Below are 20,324 nucleotides of genomic sequence, written 5' to 3' on the forward strand. Positions count from 1 at the left end.
GGTCCCCATATGAGTGCTGTTAATAGACTGTTTATGGTTCAGAAGAAGACTTTACCAAGGGGAACAGGTAGCACCATGAACAGATGCAGAAGTCATGGGAGAACCAACATCTTGACAATAGCCGCTCTACGCAAGCGTGTCCAAAAGGGCAGAGATCGTGGAATGGAGGTCAGGGTCTTACCCTAGTTGCCCTCTGCTAAATCTATCTCAGAGTGATAGATATTGATCCCTAAATAACAGAAGGTCCCAGGGGCCCACACGTCGTCCCCCGTCGAGAGGCAATCCTGTGATATCATCTGTCTTACATAATGGAAATGCACAGGACTTCCTTAACTTTAAGGCCAGCTACCTCACTAAATCGGTCTAATAAATCAAAAAGGGCTGGGAGGGTATCTGCCATACGACACACACAGATTAGAACATCATCTGCATAGAGCGATGTGACATGCTAGTGTCCCCTCATCTGGAGTCCCCAGTCAGGCCCCCTCTCTCACAACCACGCAGCCAAGGGCTCCATGGCCAAAGCAAAAAGCACAGGGGAAAGAGAGCAACCCTGTTGTGTTCCTTTCTGAATGGAAAATGAGTGAGATACCTGGCTGCTGGTGTGAACTTGCATCCGTGGAGCAGTGTGCAAAACCTTACCCATCGTAGAAAACTGGGGTTGAATCAAAATCGTTCCAGGACCTGCATCAGGTAAGCCCAAATAAGTGTGTTGAATGCCTTTTTAAACTCCTGGGAGACAGCCACTGGGTGGTCCGTCCCCCTGGAAACTGCATCTATGATGTGACATGGCCGTTCGGTAATATGATATGTGGCTCTGCGTGGCACAAATCCGCTTTGGTCGGGGTGTATTAATTTAGAGATCACCCGGAGCAGTCTATTTTCTAGGGTTTTGCTTAGGATCTTTATAATCCACATGTAGCATTGATAAAGTTCGATACAAGCTCACCTAAAGTGGATCCCTACCCGGCTTAGGTAACACTACTATGAGTGCTTTACGCAGCGAAGGTGGTAGTTCCCCTTGCTGATAAGAGGCCTTATACATATCTAGCAGCCGAGGCTTGAGAGTATCCCTAAAGGTAGCATAGTATTCAACTGGGAAACCATCTAATCCCAGAGTCCTTCCCCTGGCTACCTGTTGAATTGCCAGGTTTATTTTGTCTAATTGTAACAGTTGTTGTAAGTCATGCATCTATAGCTGTGTTAATTTGGGTAAAGTTAGTTTTTGTATGAATGATAGGATGCATGAGATGGGAGGGACAATCAATGCAGAGTACAGTTTCTCATAGTATAAAGTAAAGGAGTTATTGATTGCTTCCTGGGTGTTCACCACCTGACTCTCACTATCTCCAATCACCCCCACAACAGTCCTGGTAGCTTCCGAGCCTAGTAGCCATGCCAGTGTGTGTCCCAGTTTGTCTCCATCTTTGTGCAGTTGGGTCAGGTGTGCTTGATAGTCTATATTGCTGAGGTGCTATAGCTCTTCCCAATATTGACGCCCTTGGGCTATCAGTAGCGGGCGTGTGGGGGGTTGTATATGGCCTCCTTCTCAAGCTTACGAATATTATTTTCAAGGCCCAATATACTGCGTGTAAGAGAATATTTCACCCCCCAGGATGTGGCCTTGCAGTGGCCTTCCATAACTACTTTCATTGCGTCCATTCCACCCTTAGGTCACCTACAGAGCCTGAAGTTTCCTTAAAATACCCAGAGATGTTAGGACCTGTCGACTCTTTATATGCTGCGTTTTGTAAATCTTCCGCTCGAAGCTTCCACAGCGGGGTGGGCAGTTTAGATTTGCCCCACTGAAAGGTAACTTTAAGAGGATTATGATCGGATAGAGTTCTGCCTAAATATTCAGAACCATGAATACAAGGCCAGAAGAGTGAGTCATAGAAGACTTAATCTAGTCTCATGTGTACTTGGTGTCCTGGTGTGTAGTAAAAATATTCCCTGTCCTACGGGTGATTAGCCGCCATACATCATACAAGCGCATAGATTGAGACCAGTGTTGAAAGTATTTAGTGGCTTGTAAGCTGGAGGTGTTCAGGAGGGGAGAGATCGAGCGATCTAGTATCCTGTATACAGTTGAAGTCTCCCCCCGAGATTCCAGGAGCCTCACGATCTTGTAGCAAGGACGGGGACAGGTTGTTTAGGAAAGCACCTTGAGCAGTGTGGGACCCATATAGTTATTTCAGCATAATAGGGTGTCCATTTAACTGGCCCTCTAGGAGTACATACCGCCCCTCCCGGTCCACGTGAACCCCTTTTTTTAACAAAGGGTACTTCCAGGGCTACCCATAGAAGAGTGCCTCTTGTATAATCAGAGTATCCAGTACCCTAAATTTGACCCTTCCATTGTAATTCAAGCTTAATCAGTTCCCCATGTGTCAAGTGTGTCTCCTGGAGATACGCAAAGTGTATTTGTCGTCGTCTAAGGTAGGTATAAACCCTGTTTCCTTTAATAGGAGTGGCCATACACCGGATGTTCCAGGTTAGTATAGTGTAGTCGGCTGCCATAAAACTAAAGTGTGGTGCTCATCACTACTCCCCTCCTCTCCCAACCCCCCTTCACTTCCAAGAATTATGCATTTTCCCTGTCCACCAGGCATGTTAAAAACAGTGAGAACATGATTACCAACTCCCCGATCCCAGGCCTGAACCTCAACGACTACCATGCCAAAACTCCCCAAGCTATCTAACATTGCGTTAAGCGCTCTAATATGCATGTGTACATTCGGGTGAGGCCGTAAGCCTCTCTTCTCTCCCTCTCCCTGGTGGGGTTTGAGGAGGCGAAGGGAGATATATTTGAGACAGAGGTCTATGCTATGGGCCCCAGGGAAACAAAATTGAGATGAAACCAGGCCCTTGAGGAAGCAATGCGCTAAGAGAGGGCAGGCCAGTTACAATACAGATGTCGTCAACCCAGACGAGTTCGGAAAGTGCGTCAGGGCGATAAAGTTGTGCTTGTTATCAGAGATCATCCGCTCTGAACTTTGATGTGAGTTTTGGGACGATGTCGAAGTCCCTGTGTCTGTGTCTGAATCAATTGGCAACTTATCCGCGATGGCAGAGAAAGGGGCATTGGATAGTTGCGAAGCTTCCATTATTGCTCCTTGGTGTTCCCTGGCCACCTGAGCTCGGGACGACCTCACTTTACCTGGTTTCCATCTGCACTGGTTATCTCGAGGGGTCAGCCAAGTTGCCTCATCCTGAGACTCCTGTAAGGAGTGCATCAGCCTCTTGGCATGTAACCAGGCCCACACATCTTCTGGGGTGGTGAACATTTGTGTCACCTCGCCATCAATCACCCATAGTTTTGCTGGAAACAGAAGCACATATTTGAAATTCAGGTCTCTCAGGTATTGCTTCACTTTAACATATGAGCTACGCTGTCTCTGCACCTCAGAGGTGAAGTCCAGGTAAGCTGTAATCTCGGCATTGTCATGGCGCATTGACCCATATGAGCAGGATAGTTGAAGAATCAGATCTTGGTCTCTAAAATTGATGAGGTGGGACAATATAGGTCAGGAAGTGGCACCTGGGTGGAGGGGGTCTGCTGGGTACCCTGTGAGGGGTATCCTTCCAGCACATTATCAATCAACCACTTTTCCATAAATAATTCCATGCTGGGGCCTTCCACTCGTTCAGGGAATCCAACAGTCTAATGTTGTTTTGGCGTGAGCGCCTCTCTGCGCCTTCCGCCTGCCTGTGTAGGCCATCCACCTCCAGCCACACCTGGGTCATCTGGGCCTGCAGTTCCTGAACCGTAGGGCGGAGGGTGGTGAGCGATGATTCCACCCCCCACTGTGATGCTATTAATATTGTGTTTGACCAATGACTTTGTGTTTCACCACTGCGCATATTAGTTGCTCAATGTTCACCAGTAGTACATTATCAGTTTAGCCGCCTATTGGCTTTGACATGGCATTAGCCATTATTTTCTGTATTCAGCTTAGCTGCCTATTGGCTTTGACATTGCATTAGCCATTACATTCTGTATTCTGCCTATTGGCTTTGACATGCTGTATTCAGTTCAGCTGCCTATTGACTTTGACATGATATTAGACATTGCATTTTGTATCCAGCTTAGCTGCCTATTGGCTTTGACATGATATTACATATTAGACTTCATATTCAGCTCAGCTGCCTATTGGCTTTGACATGATATTAGACATTGCATTTTGTATTCAGCTCAGCTGCCTATTGGCTTTGACATGACATTAGACATTACATTTGATATTTAGGTTAGCTGCCTATTGCCTTTAACGTGCAGTTAGACATTGCAGTTGAGAATCCAAGCTGTATTTTTCCAAGCTGTGTTTTTGCACAAGATGAACCAAGATGTTTTTCTCACACCAGACTAGACCTGATAAGAGAGAGTACATTTGGTGTTTTCCTTTCTGCTCAGGCCTGGGAAGAGGAGCAGTCTAGGAGATCTGGACAGTCTCCAAAGGCTTGCGTAGTTTTCCCGAGTCTGAGAGGAGGGGGCACGCTTTTGTAGGGATGGCTCGGGCTTCAGAGAATTAGATTCTTTTCTGCCTGACTTCGGACTGGAACTTGGTGCCAGTTGCCAGTCTCCCGTGTGGGTAGATAATCTCTTTCTCGCAGTTGACCGGAGTCATCAACTTGCAGACCCCAGGAAGATGAAGCTGTAAACAGTTTCTCACACAGTGAAGTATTTGTTTTGCTTTGCATTCAATATCTTATAAATATAACCTGCTGTGTACATTGCAACTGAGAAGTACTGTGATATATTTTGTTTTCATTGCTGCGATACTTAACATGTGCTTGAAATCTATTAATTTGTCTCTTACGAACTTGTGGGTGGGGAAGAATTAACAACAATAAAGGTCTTCTTTGAACTCAGAAGTGCATTCTTGATATGTTCTGTAAGCTCTGATACGAGATAAGTAGGAAAGCAGAACACCCACCCACTCTGTCAGGTTATGATGATCCACCCTGAGTAGGTTAACCTCCACAGATATTGCGTTGATTCTGGATTCCAAAGAAGTTTTAATTTCCAGGATAACCTGAAGGACCTTGTCAAACTGAACAGAGTGCAACTGAAGTATTTTTTCCAGTTGAGTGAGAGTGTCCATTGCGGTGCAGTCCTGCAGGGGCTGACCTGGGTCAGGCACTGGATTATTGGTTCCTTTAGCATTGCCCATCATTGCACTGCAAATGAGGGCGAGGGGCGCTGCCAGTTAGGAGAGCCAGCGCAGCGTCCCAAGGATCGCCCTTAAATGCAAGGGTGCAACTCAGTGCCACAGAGCTAAATGTGTATACTCTCCTGTGCGGTGGCATGGAGCATACAAACATCTACCTGGGGGGAGGCTTTGCTCTGCTGGTCCAAAGAGGGAGCATCTCAACAATGTCCTGTCTGGACTCGGGTAAATCAATTGTAATCTCAAAGCCCTTTCAGGAGATCACCCCACCAGCACCTGGTGGCCGTCAGCACTGCACCACTGCCGGTGTCAGGACCTCTTCCTGCGCCGCAGACCAGCACAACCCAGGGCAAGTTACATGAGGTCATAGGCACTCCAAGTGCTGAAATAAATCCCAGCATCAAAATTGAATGATGGTCAAACAGTGCATACAATCTACTGCCTAGGATGGGTCACCGCCCAGCTGTGGTGGCACCAAGAGGTGCAGGCTAGAGGCAAGGCCAGTCAAAGATACCTCTCCGTCACCGACCCTCCGTCTCAGTCGTTCACCTTAGTCTCAGGGTACAGCATGAAGCTCCCCCCTAACCAAGAGGCAATCCACCAGAGGGTCAAGTCTGATCGCTGCAAGTAGGGAGGCAAGTGCCCGGTATAGGGCCTCATCCCTTCACCACCACTGCCAGGAAAACATCGGCAATCGGGGAGAGGGGCCGTCTCAGCACCCTCAACCAGTCTCATTCCGCAGCCACATAGATATCATCAACCGACCTCACCTGTGGCCATGAAGCGTGTCACCTGACTCTGCTTTTATCATGCCCGAGCTACCCTGGGGTCTCACCAGGTCTTCTCTGGTCCAAATTTCACAGTCCAGAGGGAGGGCCCCTCTCTAGCTCTCCAGTCAGCTTGTCGCGAGCATACCTTCCATCCACCGAGGCAGGTGCTTTCCTCTTCTCCTCCTCTGGCGCCGATAGTTTGTGCTGTTGCTCCTCTGGAGCAGTGTGGCAATCATGGGACACAGTCGCAGTCTCGCCGCAGCCGTGTGTCATCCCAGGGCCTTCGCAGGCCGTCCTCTCACCAACTCACCATCTCCCAGCCGCGCAGGTCCTCATCAATGGGCGTGGGAGCAGCCAGTCGGTCACCACGCACTGCACCTTTTCCTCAGCGGCCTCCGCCGCACGGGCGTGGTCCGACACCTTGGGCCACTCTGCCTCTAGGCCTCTACGTTTACTGGGGTGCCGCGATCCCAAGCACAGCCACAGCGTCACGACCTGCAGATCCGAGGGCCCTCTCACGGGTCTGTATGGCAGGACGCAGCTCGCTCTCGCCCGTTCTCAGAGCAATGTAAGGATGATATCCCGAGGGCCCTTGTGGAGCTCCGGCTTAGGCGACTATGGGGGTCATTACAACATTGGCGGTAAAAGCCGCTTACTGCCGTGCAGAAGACCGCCAACACACCGCCGCGGCTGCGGAAATCCGCCACAGATATTATGACCCACAGCACGGAATCCGTCAAAATTCAGACACCCACACAAGTCCGCCACACCAAAGGTCAGTGATAAACTGGCGAAAACAAAACCACCACCATCACGCCAACAGAAATACGCCCAAACTATCACGACACACGAATCCACGCGGCGGTCTTTCCACCGCGGTATTCCATTGGCGGTACACACTGCCACGTGCAAAATACACACACTCTTACAAAACACAGCCACATTGGACAAATACACACACCTGATACACATACACACACCACTCCCACACACCCACTACAATATAAAACACACACCCACATCACCCACAAACCCCTACGACCACAATTACCGACAGAAGGCGAGAGAGAGACACCACAAACTACTACCAAGCATCCACAGGCACAAAATACCATTACCAACAGAACTTCCAGGCACCCCACGCAACACACCACTACATATCAGCACACATATCACCACACACACCGCCCCACACATCACCCACACCACCCCATGGCACGGCAAAGACACCCCAGGTTCTCGGAGGAGGAGCTCAGGTTCATGGTGGCGGATATCGTCCGGGTAGAGCCACAGCTATTCGGATCACAGGTGCAGCACACCTCCATAGCTAAGAAGATGGAGCTATGGCGAAGAATAGTGGACAGGGTCAACGCAGTGGGACAGCACCCAAGAAATCGGGATGACATCAGGCAGAGGTGGAACGACATACGGGGGAAGGTGCGTTCCGTGGTCTCAAGACACCATCTTGCGGTTCAGCGGACTGGCGGCGGACCCCCACCTCCTCCCCCACAACTAACAACATGGGAGGAGCAGGTCTTGGTGATTCTGCATCCTGAGGGCCTCGCAGGAGTAGATGGAGGAATGGACTCTGGTAAGTCAAAGCTTCACTATTACATCCCCCACCCTACCTGCATACCATCACATACTCCCACCCTCACCCTCACCCCATCACTCCAACTCCTCACAAATGTCCCAATATCACAAACCACCCATCCCAAAACCAAGCCCTGCATGCAACAAAAAAGCATGGACACCCATCACCAAAGCATGCCCACTGCACATACCCATACACCCCCCTAAACCATCATCACACAAGGTCTCACACAGGAATGCAAGCACTGGGGTACACGGTCACCCACCCATTGTACACCATGCCAAAAACAGATGTAATAAACATTCTTTTATACCCCTGCAGGACCCCTACCCAATGTCACCGGACAGGACTGTCCACACATGTCCACACCACCAACAGAAGAGGCCCACAGTGATGACAGCACCTCTGTCCAACTGGATCTAGATGACCAGCCCGGCCCATTGGAGACCTCTGGACAGTCGGTTCCCCTCACCCAGTCACAGGCCACTACAGAGCTTCCTCCCTCTGGAAACACCAGCACAGCACCCACTCAGCGGGCCCATACCTCCATCCCCAGGACACGTCAAGCAGCAGTGTATCCACCACTACAGAGAACCTAGGCTAACCCACCACCCCAACAACAACAGGGACCTGGGGGCAGTGGTAGTGGGCACACGGTCCAGGGGACAGAGGCCCAGGAACCCAGGGGAACTGGGAAGGCTGCTGTGCGACAGGGGGAGGACAGGCCAAGGGAACCCACTCTCCACGAGGTCCTCTCCTCCATCATGGGAGCCTACCACCACTCCCAGGAGACGATGGGAACGGTACTGGCCAAGTTTCAGGAGACCCAGCGCCTGAAGGAGGAACAGTATTTGGGCTTCAGGGAGGAACTCAGAACCATCAATTCCACCCTTAGCACCATCGGCGGGGTGCTGAAGGAAGTACTCAACACCAGGAGGGACACTGTGGCACAACAAGGGGCCCCTGACACTAGCATGGACGATGAACGGCCCACCACTCCCGCCGGCGCTAGTGGACAGGACGCCCAGCCACAGGACCACCGCACCAGCACCCAACCCCCTGCAGAGGGAGAACCACCCCGCAAACGGTCCCGGAGATCCAGGACAAAGACAGAGAACGATGCCAAGACCCCCACCAAGAAATGAGACCACCCTGAATGTCATCTTTCTGTCCCAATTTGTCACCCTGTTCAAACTGCCCCAGCTCCACTTCCTATGCCCATTTGGGCAATGCACCTGTGAGACTAATAGACTGGACTCTGCCATGGACATTCCTCCGCCATCACCCCTCACCATTTCACAACCCCCCCCCCAATATTGAGCACTTAAATAAACACCCTTTAAGTACAAAACAATCTGGAGTCAGTCTGTGATTTTGAAATGGTGTATTAGCAATTACAGTGACAAAATGCTCTTTCAATTGTGATGTCAACATACCTATGTCACACAGCTCTTGCCCTTGAGGAAACAAAACAGATGTCACACAGTGGGACCCACATCTGTGAAATCGTAAGGGAAAGTGACAACTCAGTGACCATACACTGGGTGAAAACGACAGACAGTAGAGAGGTAGTAGTGTTAAAGTACATGTAGTAGGCAGGTCTGTACTCTTACCTGTGTCTCACTGGAAATACTGCAGGATCACTGAGTTCCTGTTGTCCATGTCCTCTTCTTCTGCTTCCTTGTCTTCACTGTCCACAGGCTCCACAGCTGCAACAACACCGCCATCTGGACCATCCTCCTGCAGAAAAGGCACCTGTCGTCGCAAATCCAAGTTGTGAAGCATACAGCAGGCCACGATGATCTGGCACACCTTCTTTGGTGAGTACAATAGGGATCCACCTGTCATATGGAGGCACCTGAACCTGGCCTTCAGGAGGCCGAAGGTCCGTTCTATAATCCGCCGAGTTCGCCCATGGGCCTCATTGTAGCGTTCCTCTGCCCTTGTCCTGGGATTCCTCACTGGGGTCAGTAGCCATGACAGGTTGGGGTAACCAGAGTCACCTGCAAATGGCGAGGGACAACTATTAGACACACACTAACCTGTAGGGATATCCCCAGACCCAGACAACCATTCCCACTGTCTTGCTTCCAGGTGCTCACCTAATAGCCACACACGGTGCCTCTGGAGTTGACCCATCACATAAGGGATGCTGCTATTCCGCGGGATGTAGGCATCATGCACTGAGCCAGGAAACTTGGCATGCACATGGGAGATGTACTGGTCGGCCAAACACACCATCTGCACATTCATGGAATGATAACTCTTCCGGTTTCTGTACACCTGTTCACTCCTGCGGGGGGGACCAACGCCACATGTGTCCCATCAATGGCACCTATGATGTTGGGGATATGTCCCAGGGCATAGAAGTCACCTTTCACTGTGGGCAAATCCTCCACCTGAGGGAAAACGATGTAGCTCCGCATGTGTTTCAGCAGGGCAGACAACACTCTGGACAACACGTTGGAAAACATAGGCTGGGACATCCCTGATGCTATGGCCACTGTTGTTTGAAATGACCCACTTGCAAGGAAATGGAGTACTGACAGCACCTGCACTTGAGGGGGGATTCCTGTGGGATGGCGGATAGCTGACATCAGGTCTGGCTTCAGATGGGTACACAGTTCATGGATTGTGGCACGGTCAAGCTTGTAGGTGATGATCACATGTCTTTCCTCCATTGTCGACAGGTCCTGCAGGGGGCTGTACACCGGAGGATGCCACCATCTCCTCAAATGTCCCAGCGGATGGTGCCTATGAAGGACAACAGCAAGCACAAAGTCAACCAACTCAGAGGTACATACCCACAGCTTACACAGAACACGAATCCTAATCTGAAAAGTGGCCTGTATGTTTGTTGAGGCTAGGCCTAGATATGTGTGACGCAGTTAAAAATTAAGCCATGTGGGCTCCTGAAATGGCAGCTGCCTGACCTCTAAAGTGGGACAATGGGATATGAGGTAACTGCGCTGGCATTGTACACCGTCGCGGTAGGCGGTCAAAGACCGCGTCGCATTGCTGCATTGGTTAACATTGGACCCTGTGGGTCCCAGGAGCCAATGACAATGTACGCCGGCGGTGACGGTACGCACCGCCACAGACTTGACCACCATTTTCTATCTGTTCAATCACTCTATACCTGATCTTCGACAGGAGAGGACCTACACTGCAAGTGCTGCTGTGACCTCGGTCTGGAAGAGACAATGGCTCGAGTGTCTGGGGAAAGGGCCCCTGCCTTCAAATCGGAGGAGTTGGAGAAACTCGTGGATGGGGTCCTCCCCCAATACACGCTACTCTACGGTCCTCCTGACAAACAGGTGAGTACACTGGGAGCATGCTGTGTGGGCTATGCCTGTGTGTAGTGGGGTGGCTGAAAGATGGGGGGGGGGGAATGAGGCGAGTATGAAATGACGATGAATGCATGTGCCACATGGCAAGGGTAGGGATGGGGGCCAATGACTGTGACGGTGCAGTTGGTAATAACATTTCTCTTCCCCCTGTACAATTCATTGAGGTCAGCGCCCACCAGAAAAAAGATATTTGGCGTGCCATCGCCAAGGACGTCCGGAACCTAGGGGTCTACCACAGACGGAGCACCCACTGCCATAAAAGATGGGAGGACATTCGCCGATGGAGCAAGAAGGCGGTGGAGGCTCAGGTGGGGATGGCCTCCCAATGGGGGAGGGGTGCCCGTCGCACCATGACCCCCCTGATGTTCCGGATCCTGGCGGTGGCGTACCCAGAGTTGGATGGGCGCTTGAGGGCATCACAGCAGCCACAAGGGGGTGAGTACACTCTCATCCTGCTGATTTTGCGCGCAGTGGAGGTGTCTGGGTGGGGGAGGTGGGCTGTGGGTTTTCCTAGGCCAGGGCGAGTTTAGTAGGCAAGGTCCCACCGTAAGGCAGGCCATGTGGCACCCCACCCCACCTCTGTAGAGTGCAAAGTACACCTAGTCATGCCCCTGTGTCATCCATGTGTGCAGATGTCATCCATAGCCTTGTAGGCCATGTCCCAGGGATTGAACAGTGGAGCCCAAGAGCGCAGCGTAGTGCAGGGGGCTTCTGTGTCTGTCGTGTCCGCCAACGGTAGCGGTAATGCATGCACTCAACATGTCTTTCTTCTGTCGTCCCCCCCCCCTTTTTGTGGTCTCCCTGTTCTTGTGTGCATTAGCATCATCAGGCGGAGGAGCAGTGGCACCGGAGCAGGAGGGAGCTGCATCCCACATGGCCCTGGAAGGCGACACTACGGACTCGGAGTTCACCAGTGGGACGGAGGGCGAGGGGAGCTCCACGGCGGGGACAGGAGCTGAGACCAGTGACACGGACTCATCCTCTGATGGGAGCTCCCTTGTGGTGGCGGCAACATCTGTGCCCCTGCATCTACAGGCACAGCTGCCACCCCCTACCAGCACTGCCCTCCCAGCAGCCCCTCAGCCTTTGCCCCGTGCCCACTCACGCAGGAGGGTGGGCATCACCTTCGCCCCAGGCACCTCAGGCCCTGCCCCAGTCACCCCTGCTGTCCTCAGTGAGGAGGCCATTGACCTCCTCAGGTCCCTCACTGTTGGGCAGTCTACCATTTTGAATACCATCCAGGGTGTAGAAAGGCACTTGCAACAAACAAATGCATTCCTGGAGGGCATTCATTCTGGTCAGGCGGCCCTACAGCGAGCTTTTCAGACTCTGGCCTCAGCATTGATGGCAGCCATTGTCCCCGTCTCTATCCTCCCCCTCCAACTTCCTCCACCCAGACCCAATCCCCTGTACCCCAGCCTCTCCCAAGCACACCATCAGACCAGCATGCACACACCTCAACACACAAGGGAAGCTCAGGCAAACATAAGCACCACACATCCCACAGGCACTCACGCAAGCATCACACACATGCAGACACACCAACATCCACTGCCTCCACTGTGTCCCCCCCCTCCTCCACGTCTCCCTCCTCCCTCCCAGTCTCGTCTCCACTCGCACTTGTATGCACTAAATCTACAGCCACTACTGCCATCACCAGCACACACACCACCACACCCCGCTCACGTGCAGTCACCACCCCCACTACCATACACACGTCCCCTGTGTCCTCTCCCAGTGTGTCTGTGACTCCACCTCCCAAGATACACAAACACAGGCACACACCCACCCAACAGCCATCCACCTCACGACAGCCTCCAGCGCATGCACCTTCACCCAAAGTCACCAAATGAACACCTCCTACAACCACAACCTCTTCCTCCACTCCCAAACCCCCTCCAGCTACCCGTCCCTGTGTCTCCAAAAGACTTTTCCTGTCCAACCTTGACCTCTTTCCCACACCTCCGCCACCCCGTCTGTCTCCTAGGGCCCGACTCTCCAGGTCCCAACCTAGCACCTCAGCCACAACATCTCCGGGACCAGTGGTGCCTGTAGTCACTGGAATCTGGAGTGCACCGGCCAACAGGGCAGCCAGTGTGGCACGGAGCCACAGCACGGACAGTCCCCCACCTGTCAAACATCAAAAGTTGGCCAGTGCCCGGTGGGAGAGGGGAAAGACTCAAGCCACCAAATCCGCTCCCAGGGCTCCCGGTGGGAGTGTGGAGTCAACTGCGACACCTTCCAAGGTGGGGAAGGGCCACAAGAAACCTGGCAAGTCTGGGAAGAGCAGCACGGCAGAGAGGACCACCATCATCCCCGCTGCCCAGGAGGTCACCGCCATCATCCCCGCTGCCCAGGAGGCCACCTCCAGCACCTGCCCTGCTGCCCAAGAGGCCACCGCCAGCACCTACCCTGCTGCCCAGGAGGCCACCGCCATCATCCCTGCTGCCCAAGAGGCCACCGCCAACACCTGCCCTGCTGCCCAAGAGGCCACCGCCAGCACCTGCCCTGCTGCCCAGGAGGCCACCGCCAGCACAAGCCCTGCTGGGCTAGAGAGGACCGCCAGCACAAGCCCCGCTGGGCCAGAGAGCACCGCCAGCACAAGCCCCGCTGGGCTAGAGAGGACCGCTAGCACAAGCCCCACTGGGCTAGAGAGGACCGCCAGCACAAGCCCCGCTGGGCCAGAGAGGACCGCCAGCACAAGCCCCACTGGGCTAGAGAGGACAGCCAGCACCAGAGAGGACCGCCAGCACAAGCCCCACTGGGCCAGAGAGGACCGCCAGCACAAGCCCCACTGAGCCAGAGAGGACCGCCAGCACAAGCCCCGCTGGGCCAGAGAGGACCGCCAGCACAAGCCCGCTGGGCCATAGAGGACCGCCAGCACAAGCCCTGCTGGGCCAGAGAGGACCACCAGCACAAGCCCCGCTGGGCTAGAGAGGACCGCCAGCACAAGCCACGCTGGGCCAGAGAGGACCGCCAGCACAAGCCCCGCTGAGCTAGAGAGGACCACCAGCAGCTGAGTCACTGCAAAGGAGCCCACCGCCTCAAGCTCCGCTGAACAGGGCACCGCCGCCTCAAGCACCGCTGAACAGGGCACCGCCGCCTCAAGCACCGCTGAACAGGGCACCGCCGCCTCAAGCACCACTGAACAGAGCACCGCCGCCTCAAGCACCGCTTAACAGGGCACCGCCGCCTGAAGCACCGCTGAACAGGGCACCGCCGCCACAAGCACCGGTGAACAGGGCACCGCCGCCTCAAGCACCGCTGAACAGGGCACCGCCGCCTCAAGCACCGCTGAACAGGGCACCGCCGCCTCAAGCACCGCTGGCCCATGAGCGCCAAGGGCACTGACCCAACTGAGTCCGTCACGAGCAGGATGAAGCACTCTGGGCATAATGCCTCCTCCAGAACCAGTGGAGATTCACATCTACTACCTCTGTCCTTAGCAGGATGAAGCACTCTGGGCACAATGCCGCCTCCAGAACCAGTGGAGACTGTCATCCACTACCTCTGTCCTTAGCAGGATGTAGCACTCTGGGCACAATGCCCCCTCCAGAACCAGTGGAGACTGTTATCCACTTGAGAGACTGTGGCTTTGCACTCCCCAGGATGGAACAGTGGGCAACCCACCCACTGTATAGACTTGAGAGACTGTGGCTTTGCACTCCCCAGGATGGAACAATGGGCAGACTTGAGAGACTGTGGCTTTGCACTCCCCAGGATGGAACAGTGGGCAACCCACCCACTGGAGAGACTTGAGAGACTGTGGCTTTGCACTCCCCAGGATGGAACAGTGGTCAACCCACCCACTGGAGAGACTTGAGAGACTGTGGCTTTGCACTCCCCAGAATGGAACAGTGGGCATGTGGCCCTCTCGTGGATTTGGCATCGTGCACTCAACCGGCTGAGGTGCCCCCCCTTTCCCTCCCCCTGAGGTGCCTGTTTTCTTGCTTTCTGATGCCCCTGCAGTGTTCTCTCCGTCATGGTCGGGGATCTTGTGTGGGCCTCGCCCATACCGTGTGGGCCCAGTGTTCCACGGACTTCATTGGAGCACTGCCTGGACTACTAAGTTTGGTGTATATGTTGTTTATAGTGTATATATATATTTTTGCGTACTTGATTGTAATATATTACAATGGTTACACTCCTTTCCTTTTGTCTTTGCATTCTTCCGGGGGGGTTGGGGGTGTAACTGTAATGTATCATGCTGTACTGGTGTGTGTGTTGTAGAGGGTGGGGGTGTTGCGTGTGTGTGTCCCTGTTTTTTCCCTCCCCCTCCCCTGTGTCGTAGGTGCAGTAGTCACCGTTGTCCTCGCCCCCGGCGTTCGTGCTCCTGGTAGAGGAGCAAGAAGATAAGGGCTGGCAGGATCTGCAGCTCTGGTTCCTTAGCGTCCGAGTTCCTCATGGGGTGTGTAGAGGTGAGCGTTTTCCCTTCGAAGTCCTGTTTCCGCCGTGTTTTTGTCTGCGGTGAATCTGCCCCGGAAAAGGTGGCGGATTGGTAGGTTGTGATACAGTGGGCGGTACTTTGTCTACCGCCTGTCTGTTGCCGGTGACCGCTGCGCTGTTTATTTGTAACGCCGTGGCGGTCGGGGTGTTAAAGTGGCTGTCTTTGTTGGCGGTTTCAGCTACGGTCGTAATTCCAATTTTTTTACCACCGGCCTGTTGGCGATCTTACCGCCGCTTTAACACCGTCCACCAGGGTTGTAATGACCACCTATGTCTGTTGCCATCTTGACTCCGCCCCTCAAACATGACTGATTCATAGCATTGTTAGAGACGGACAACTGACATAATATGTATAATTGCTCCAGGAACACGTGCATAACTACTGAGATGTAAAAGCGTAGTAGCTAGAAGACATTGATATCAAGTTATATGAAGCAATGATGACATTGTTCACAAAATACATGCACCAAAATAGGGTGTATAGTGAAATGTATAGAGTATATATTGCCTGTAAAACATATTGTTGCATAGGTTCTCATTATCATAATGAGACTACTGGATTCCACACCATGTGACACCCGGCCTAATCCGGGTTTGTTCCGGCTAACTAGCAGTGCCTCATCTCCACCCAACAGCTGGGATGATTGGGCAACCGGGCGCATGACATAAATGACTCCTCAGGGGAATCATGGTCACTCAGATCTCATCTTTTCTCTCAGTTACATTAGTCTCACATATGCAAGGACAATCAGAGGCAGAGTAAGGTTCAATAAGGTTTTATTGAAGTAACTGCATCTTAGATAATAGAGCATGTATTGCTATAACTAGGACAATGAAGCACAATAGGATTAAAATTGTGACCAGGAGAGTAAAACACAAGAATAATGCTACCACAATGTCACTAAGGTCCTTGAGGATAGTTCCTACCTAAGCTATGTTAGAGCACAGCATGTTAAGCTCTAATTCTGCCCTTCAGGTTTCCCCTGGGAAGACATCATCCCTCATACCTGAGCAAGAGCCCTGTAGTCTACATAAGAAGCTGCAGTGAAGCACTCAGCAATCAGCATACATTTGTGGTCATCTGGCTGGAATCTCCCTCTAACGTACATGGGTCAAAGTAGTGTTTATATAATAAACCAGCTGATGTTCCAAGAAAGGATCCCCATGTAAGAGTGTGTATGTTTCTGTGAACACTGGACACAAAGCGTACCAATTTTGCCGGCAACCTATGTTACTGCAGCCTTGAGAAAAGCACAGAGTGAAAGAAATGTCTTGTTTAAGAACGTAGTGCTGACCTAGGCGAAGAACAGCTAGATAGAGAAAAATAAAACAAAACCGCAAATGTGGCTAACGTTAAAATAATAAAAACTAAGCTGAATAAAATATATCTAGGTTAACGTGCACAGCGGCAGGCCTAGTATGCTAAAATAACATGTATAAAACTATAATTAAAATGATTACACAACAATATGACTATGCAGATGTATGTTAGAGGTTTTCTAATGCATATATCACTAAGGACTACTGATACCAGAATGCCTTAGGACTGTTAGTAGGTGATTAGAGTATGAAAAGAGAGAGACAAAGGAGCAAGACTATTTGAGTCGAAACACGTCGGTTAGCTTGGGATGCTCATTCTGAAATAAAATTTGATTTATACAAAGCTTCCAGGAGTGCAGCATCCCACTTTTTTATGTGGAAATGTTAAAGTAGGTTAGGTCAAACCTCTAATCCTCGCACCAGCAGTAAGAGCGCTCCAGCACTGGTGACCACTTTGAGATATATATATATATCTGGGTAGTTCCTAAATTTTGGTGGAGAACAGCTCCAGTAAGTAGCACCCTGTAACACCAGTGACACTCAAGATTTGCTCACCTCAAATGTCTGTTTTTCTAGCAAAGTTTTTAAGAATGCGATTGACACAGTGCCATCCACACCAAACTAGAAAGCAACAAAGCCTTTTGCCATTTGTACAGCAAAATCTTTATGCACAGGATTAGCCCAATGCTATCCTTGCTGAGCTTTAAAATGACAAAAGCCTTTCACCAAACCAGGCACAATATTACAGCTTTGGACTGATAAAAAACCATCCAAGCCAACCTGGAATGAGCAAAAGCAAACCCTGACACGTGTTTCAACGTCATTACATCTCTTCAGAGAGGTTTAGCTTTGTCGAAACACAAGGGAGCACCCAGTATAAGACAAAACAAAAACTTTCAGTGTTAGAGTGACACATAAATTATACAAAATAGAAGAGAGAACACTCTAGATTTTCTCATCTCAATGTTCACAAAACGGAGGATTGCCCGTAAAACACATGACTATCTAGATGTATAACAATGGTTATCTAATTCATATATCACAAGGATCGCAGAATGCCTTAGGATTGTTAGTAGCTGATTATAGTATAAAAATAAGCAGAGAAAAAGGAGCAAGTCTTTTTGAGTCGAAACACGTCGGTTGGCCTGAGGTGATATTGCTGAAATAAAATTTGACTTATACAAAGCTTTCAGAAGTGCAGAGTCCCAATTTTTGATGTGGAAATGTTAATGTAGGTTCGGTCAAACCTCTAGCGCTCACACTGGCAGTAAGGGCGCTCCAGCACTGGTGACCGCTTTGAGAGATATATATATATATATATATATATTTTATTTTTTTATTTTTTTTGCCAGTAGGTAAATATAGTTCGGACCCTGTTTCCAAAGGAAAAGTGTTTTTGTGTTGCTAATAACTTTGTTGCTATTAGACAAATCTTCATGAAATTTTCAAAACTCTTTTGCCAGTCACTTCAGGTGCTGTCTGTAAAGTTTTGGGGAGATCCGTCAAATGAGAAAAAGAGGGATCACAAAATGCATTTTTCCCCATGCAATTTCCCATGGGGTTTTTAGACACAACTACAGCCCAAGCCGCTGAACGGAATTACACCAAATTTGACAGAAAGCTAGATTGTGATCCAGAAAGATCTCTTTTAGTAAGTTGGTGTAAGTCTGCTTAGTGGTTTTGGAGTTCTTAAAGTAAAAAAGTTTTATGTATATCTAAAGAGGAGGATCCTTCATGGATCTGGGCAGATTCACAGATCCATGTGCCAATAGCAAAGCTGTGATTGGCTGGCCGTAATCTGAGAAGAAATTTGCAGCCGCCATTTTGTTCATTTGGACTTGGTTCCCAAATGGGAAAATAAAATTTAAAAGTAATAAATGGGATCAGGGTAAAGGTACCCTGACACAATGGGACTGATAGAGGGGTCAGAGAGAGACCCCCTCATGGGCAAGAAATTGTCCAAAAATGAGCGAGGATCTGGATCCACCTGAATCCTTCCAGATTTGTGTGGATCAGGGGATCCAGACCCTGATTAAAAAAAAAAAAAACATACACCCACTCACAGATCCAAACACATACCGAAACACCTACTCACAAAAATTACTCACATACTCACTTACACACCCACTCACACACCCACTCACAGATCCACAAAGCTAGTCACATCTCCACTCACAGACCCGCACACCAGCTCACACAACTACTTACACACCTTCACAACCATTCACACACTCATACAGCCACTCATCCATCCGCTCACAGACCCAAAAAAAACAACCTAGACACCCACTCATAGACCCACACAGCCACCCACACCACCTTACACACCCACACAACCACTCACACACCCATACAGCTACTCACAAACCCATTCACAGACTCACAAACCCACTCACAGACCCACACAACCACTCTCACACCCACACAACCACTCTCACACCCACACAGCCACTCACACACCAACACAGCCACTTACACAACAATTCACAGACCCACACTACCACTCACACACACACACACACCCACCACACACACACACCCACACACACACACACCAGTGTACACACCCACAGAACCACTCACACACCCAGGTTACAGGGATGTTCTAGCTAGGAAATAGCATTAAAAAACATAGAAATTTACTGAAGAAAAAAAAAAGGCTATAGAGACATTATGGTTAGGAAGTAAGATAAACGAAACCTCAAAAATTCACTGAAAAAATCTGAGGTTACAGGGATGTTATAGTTAGGTCAGATTTTATACACACAAAACCACATAAATTCAACAGCTATAGTTATCTAGTTATCTCAAGTCTCTATAAGTCGTGCCATAAGGTAACTACAAGTTGTGCCTTTGCCATGCACTGCTAATTACCCCACATATCACATCACGCATTACATATTCGATGACATGATTGATAATATCACTTCAATATTTGCAGTTAAATTATTGGTAAGAAAACTTGCATGGCAGAGCCACGAGTTATAGTTATCCTAGGGCACAAGTTATAGTTACTTGAGATAACAACAACAAGAACTGCTGCATATATATTTTATTCATACCAGGTTGGCTTGGATGATATTTTACCACTCCAGAGCTGTACTACTATGCCTGGAGTGGTAAAAGGCTTTTGTCAATTTACCGTTCAGCATCGACGGCATTGTGCTAATCCTATGCTTCAAGACTTTGCTGTAGAAATTGCATAATATTTTGTCCCTTTCTAGCTTGGCATGGATGGCACTGGGCTAATCCTATGCTTAAAAACATTGCTAGAAAAACAGACATTTGACGTGAGCAGATTCAGAGTGTCACTGGTGATGTAGGGTGCTCTATACAAGAGCTACTGCCACCTAAACTTGGGAACTACCCATAGTTCTCTGCATCTTTTTTTCATAATTTATTTTGACTTATACTGGGTGTTCCCAAACCTCTGGACAGAACTACACCAAATTTTGCAGATAGCTAGGTCCTAGTCCAGAATGCGACCTTTTTGTGATTCCGTTCAGCAGTTTTTGAGAAATTAAAGAAAATCCAAATTTTTATATAAAGGGACACAAAGGTGCCTAGAACCCTCCAGATCTCATGGTGTTCAACAACAAAGTTTTAGAAGCCATGTTGGGGGCATGGCTTTAGCCAAGTCCCAGAAAAAAGATGTCAAAAGACAAAAGGGGCCAGG

The sequence above is a fragment of the Pleurodeles waltl genome, chromosome 12 (assembly GCF_031143425.1).
Source record: "Pleurodeles waltl isolate 20211129_DDA chromosome 12, aPleWal1.hap1.20221129, whole genome shotgun sequence".
In the NCBI taxonomy this organism is placed as follows: domain Eukaryota; kingdom Metazoa; phylum Chordata; class Amphibia; order Caudata; family Salamandridae; genus Pleurodeles; species Pleurodeles waltl.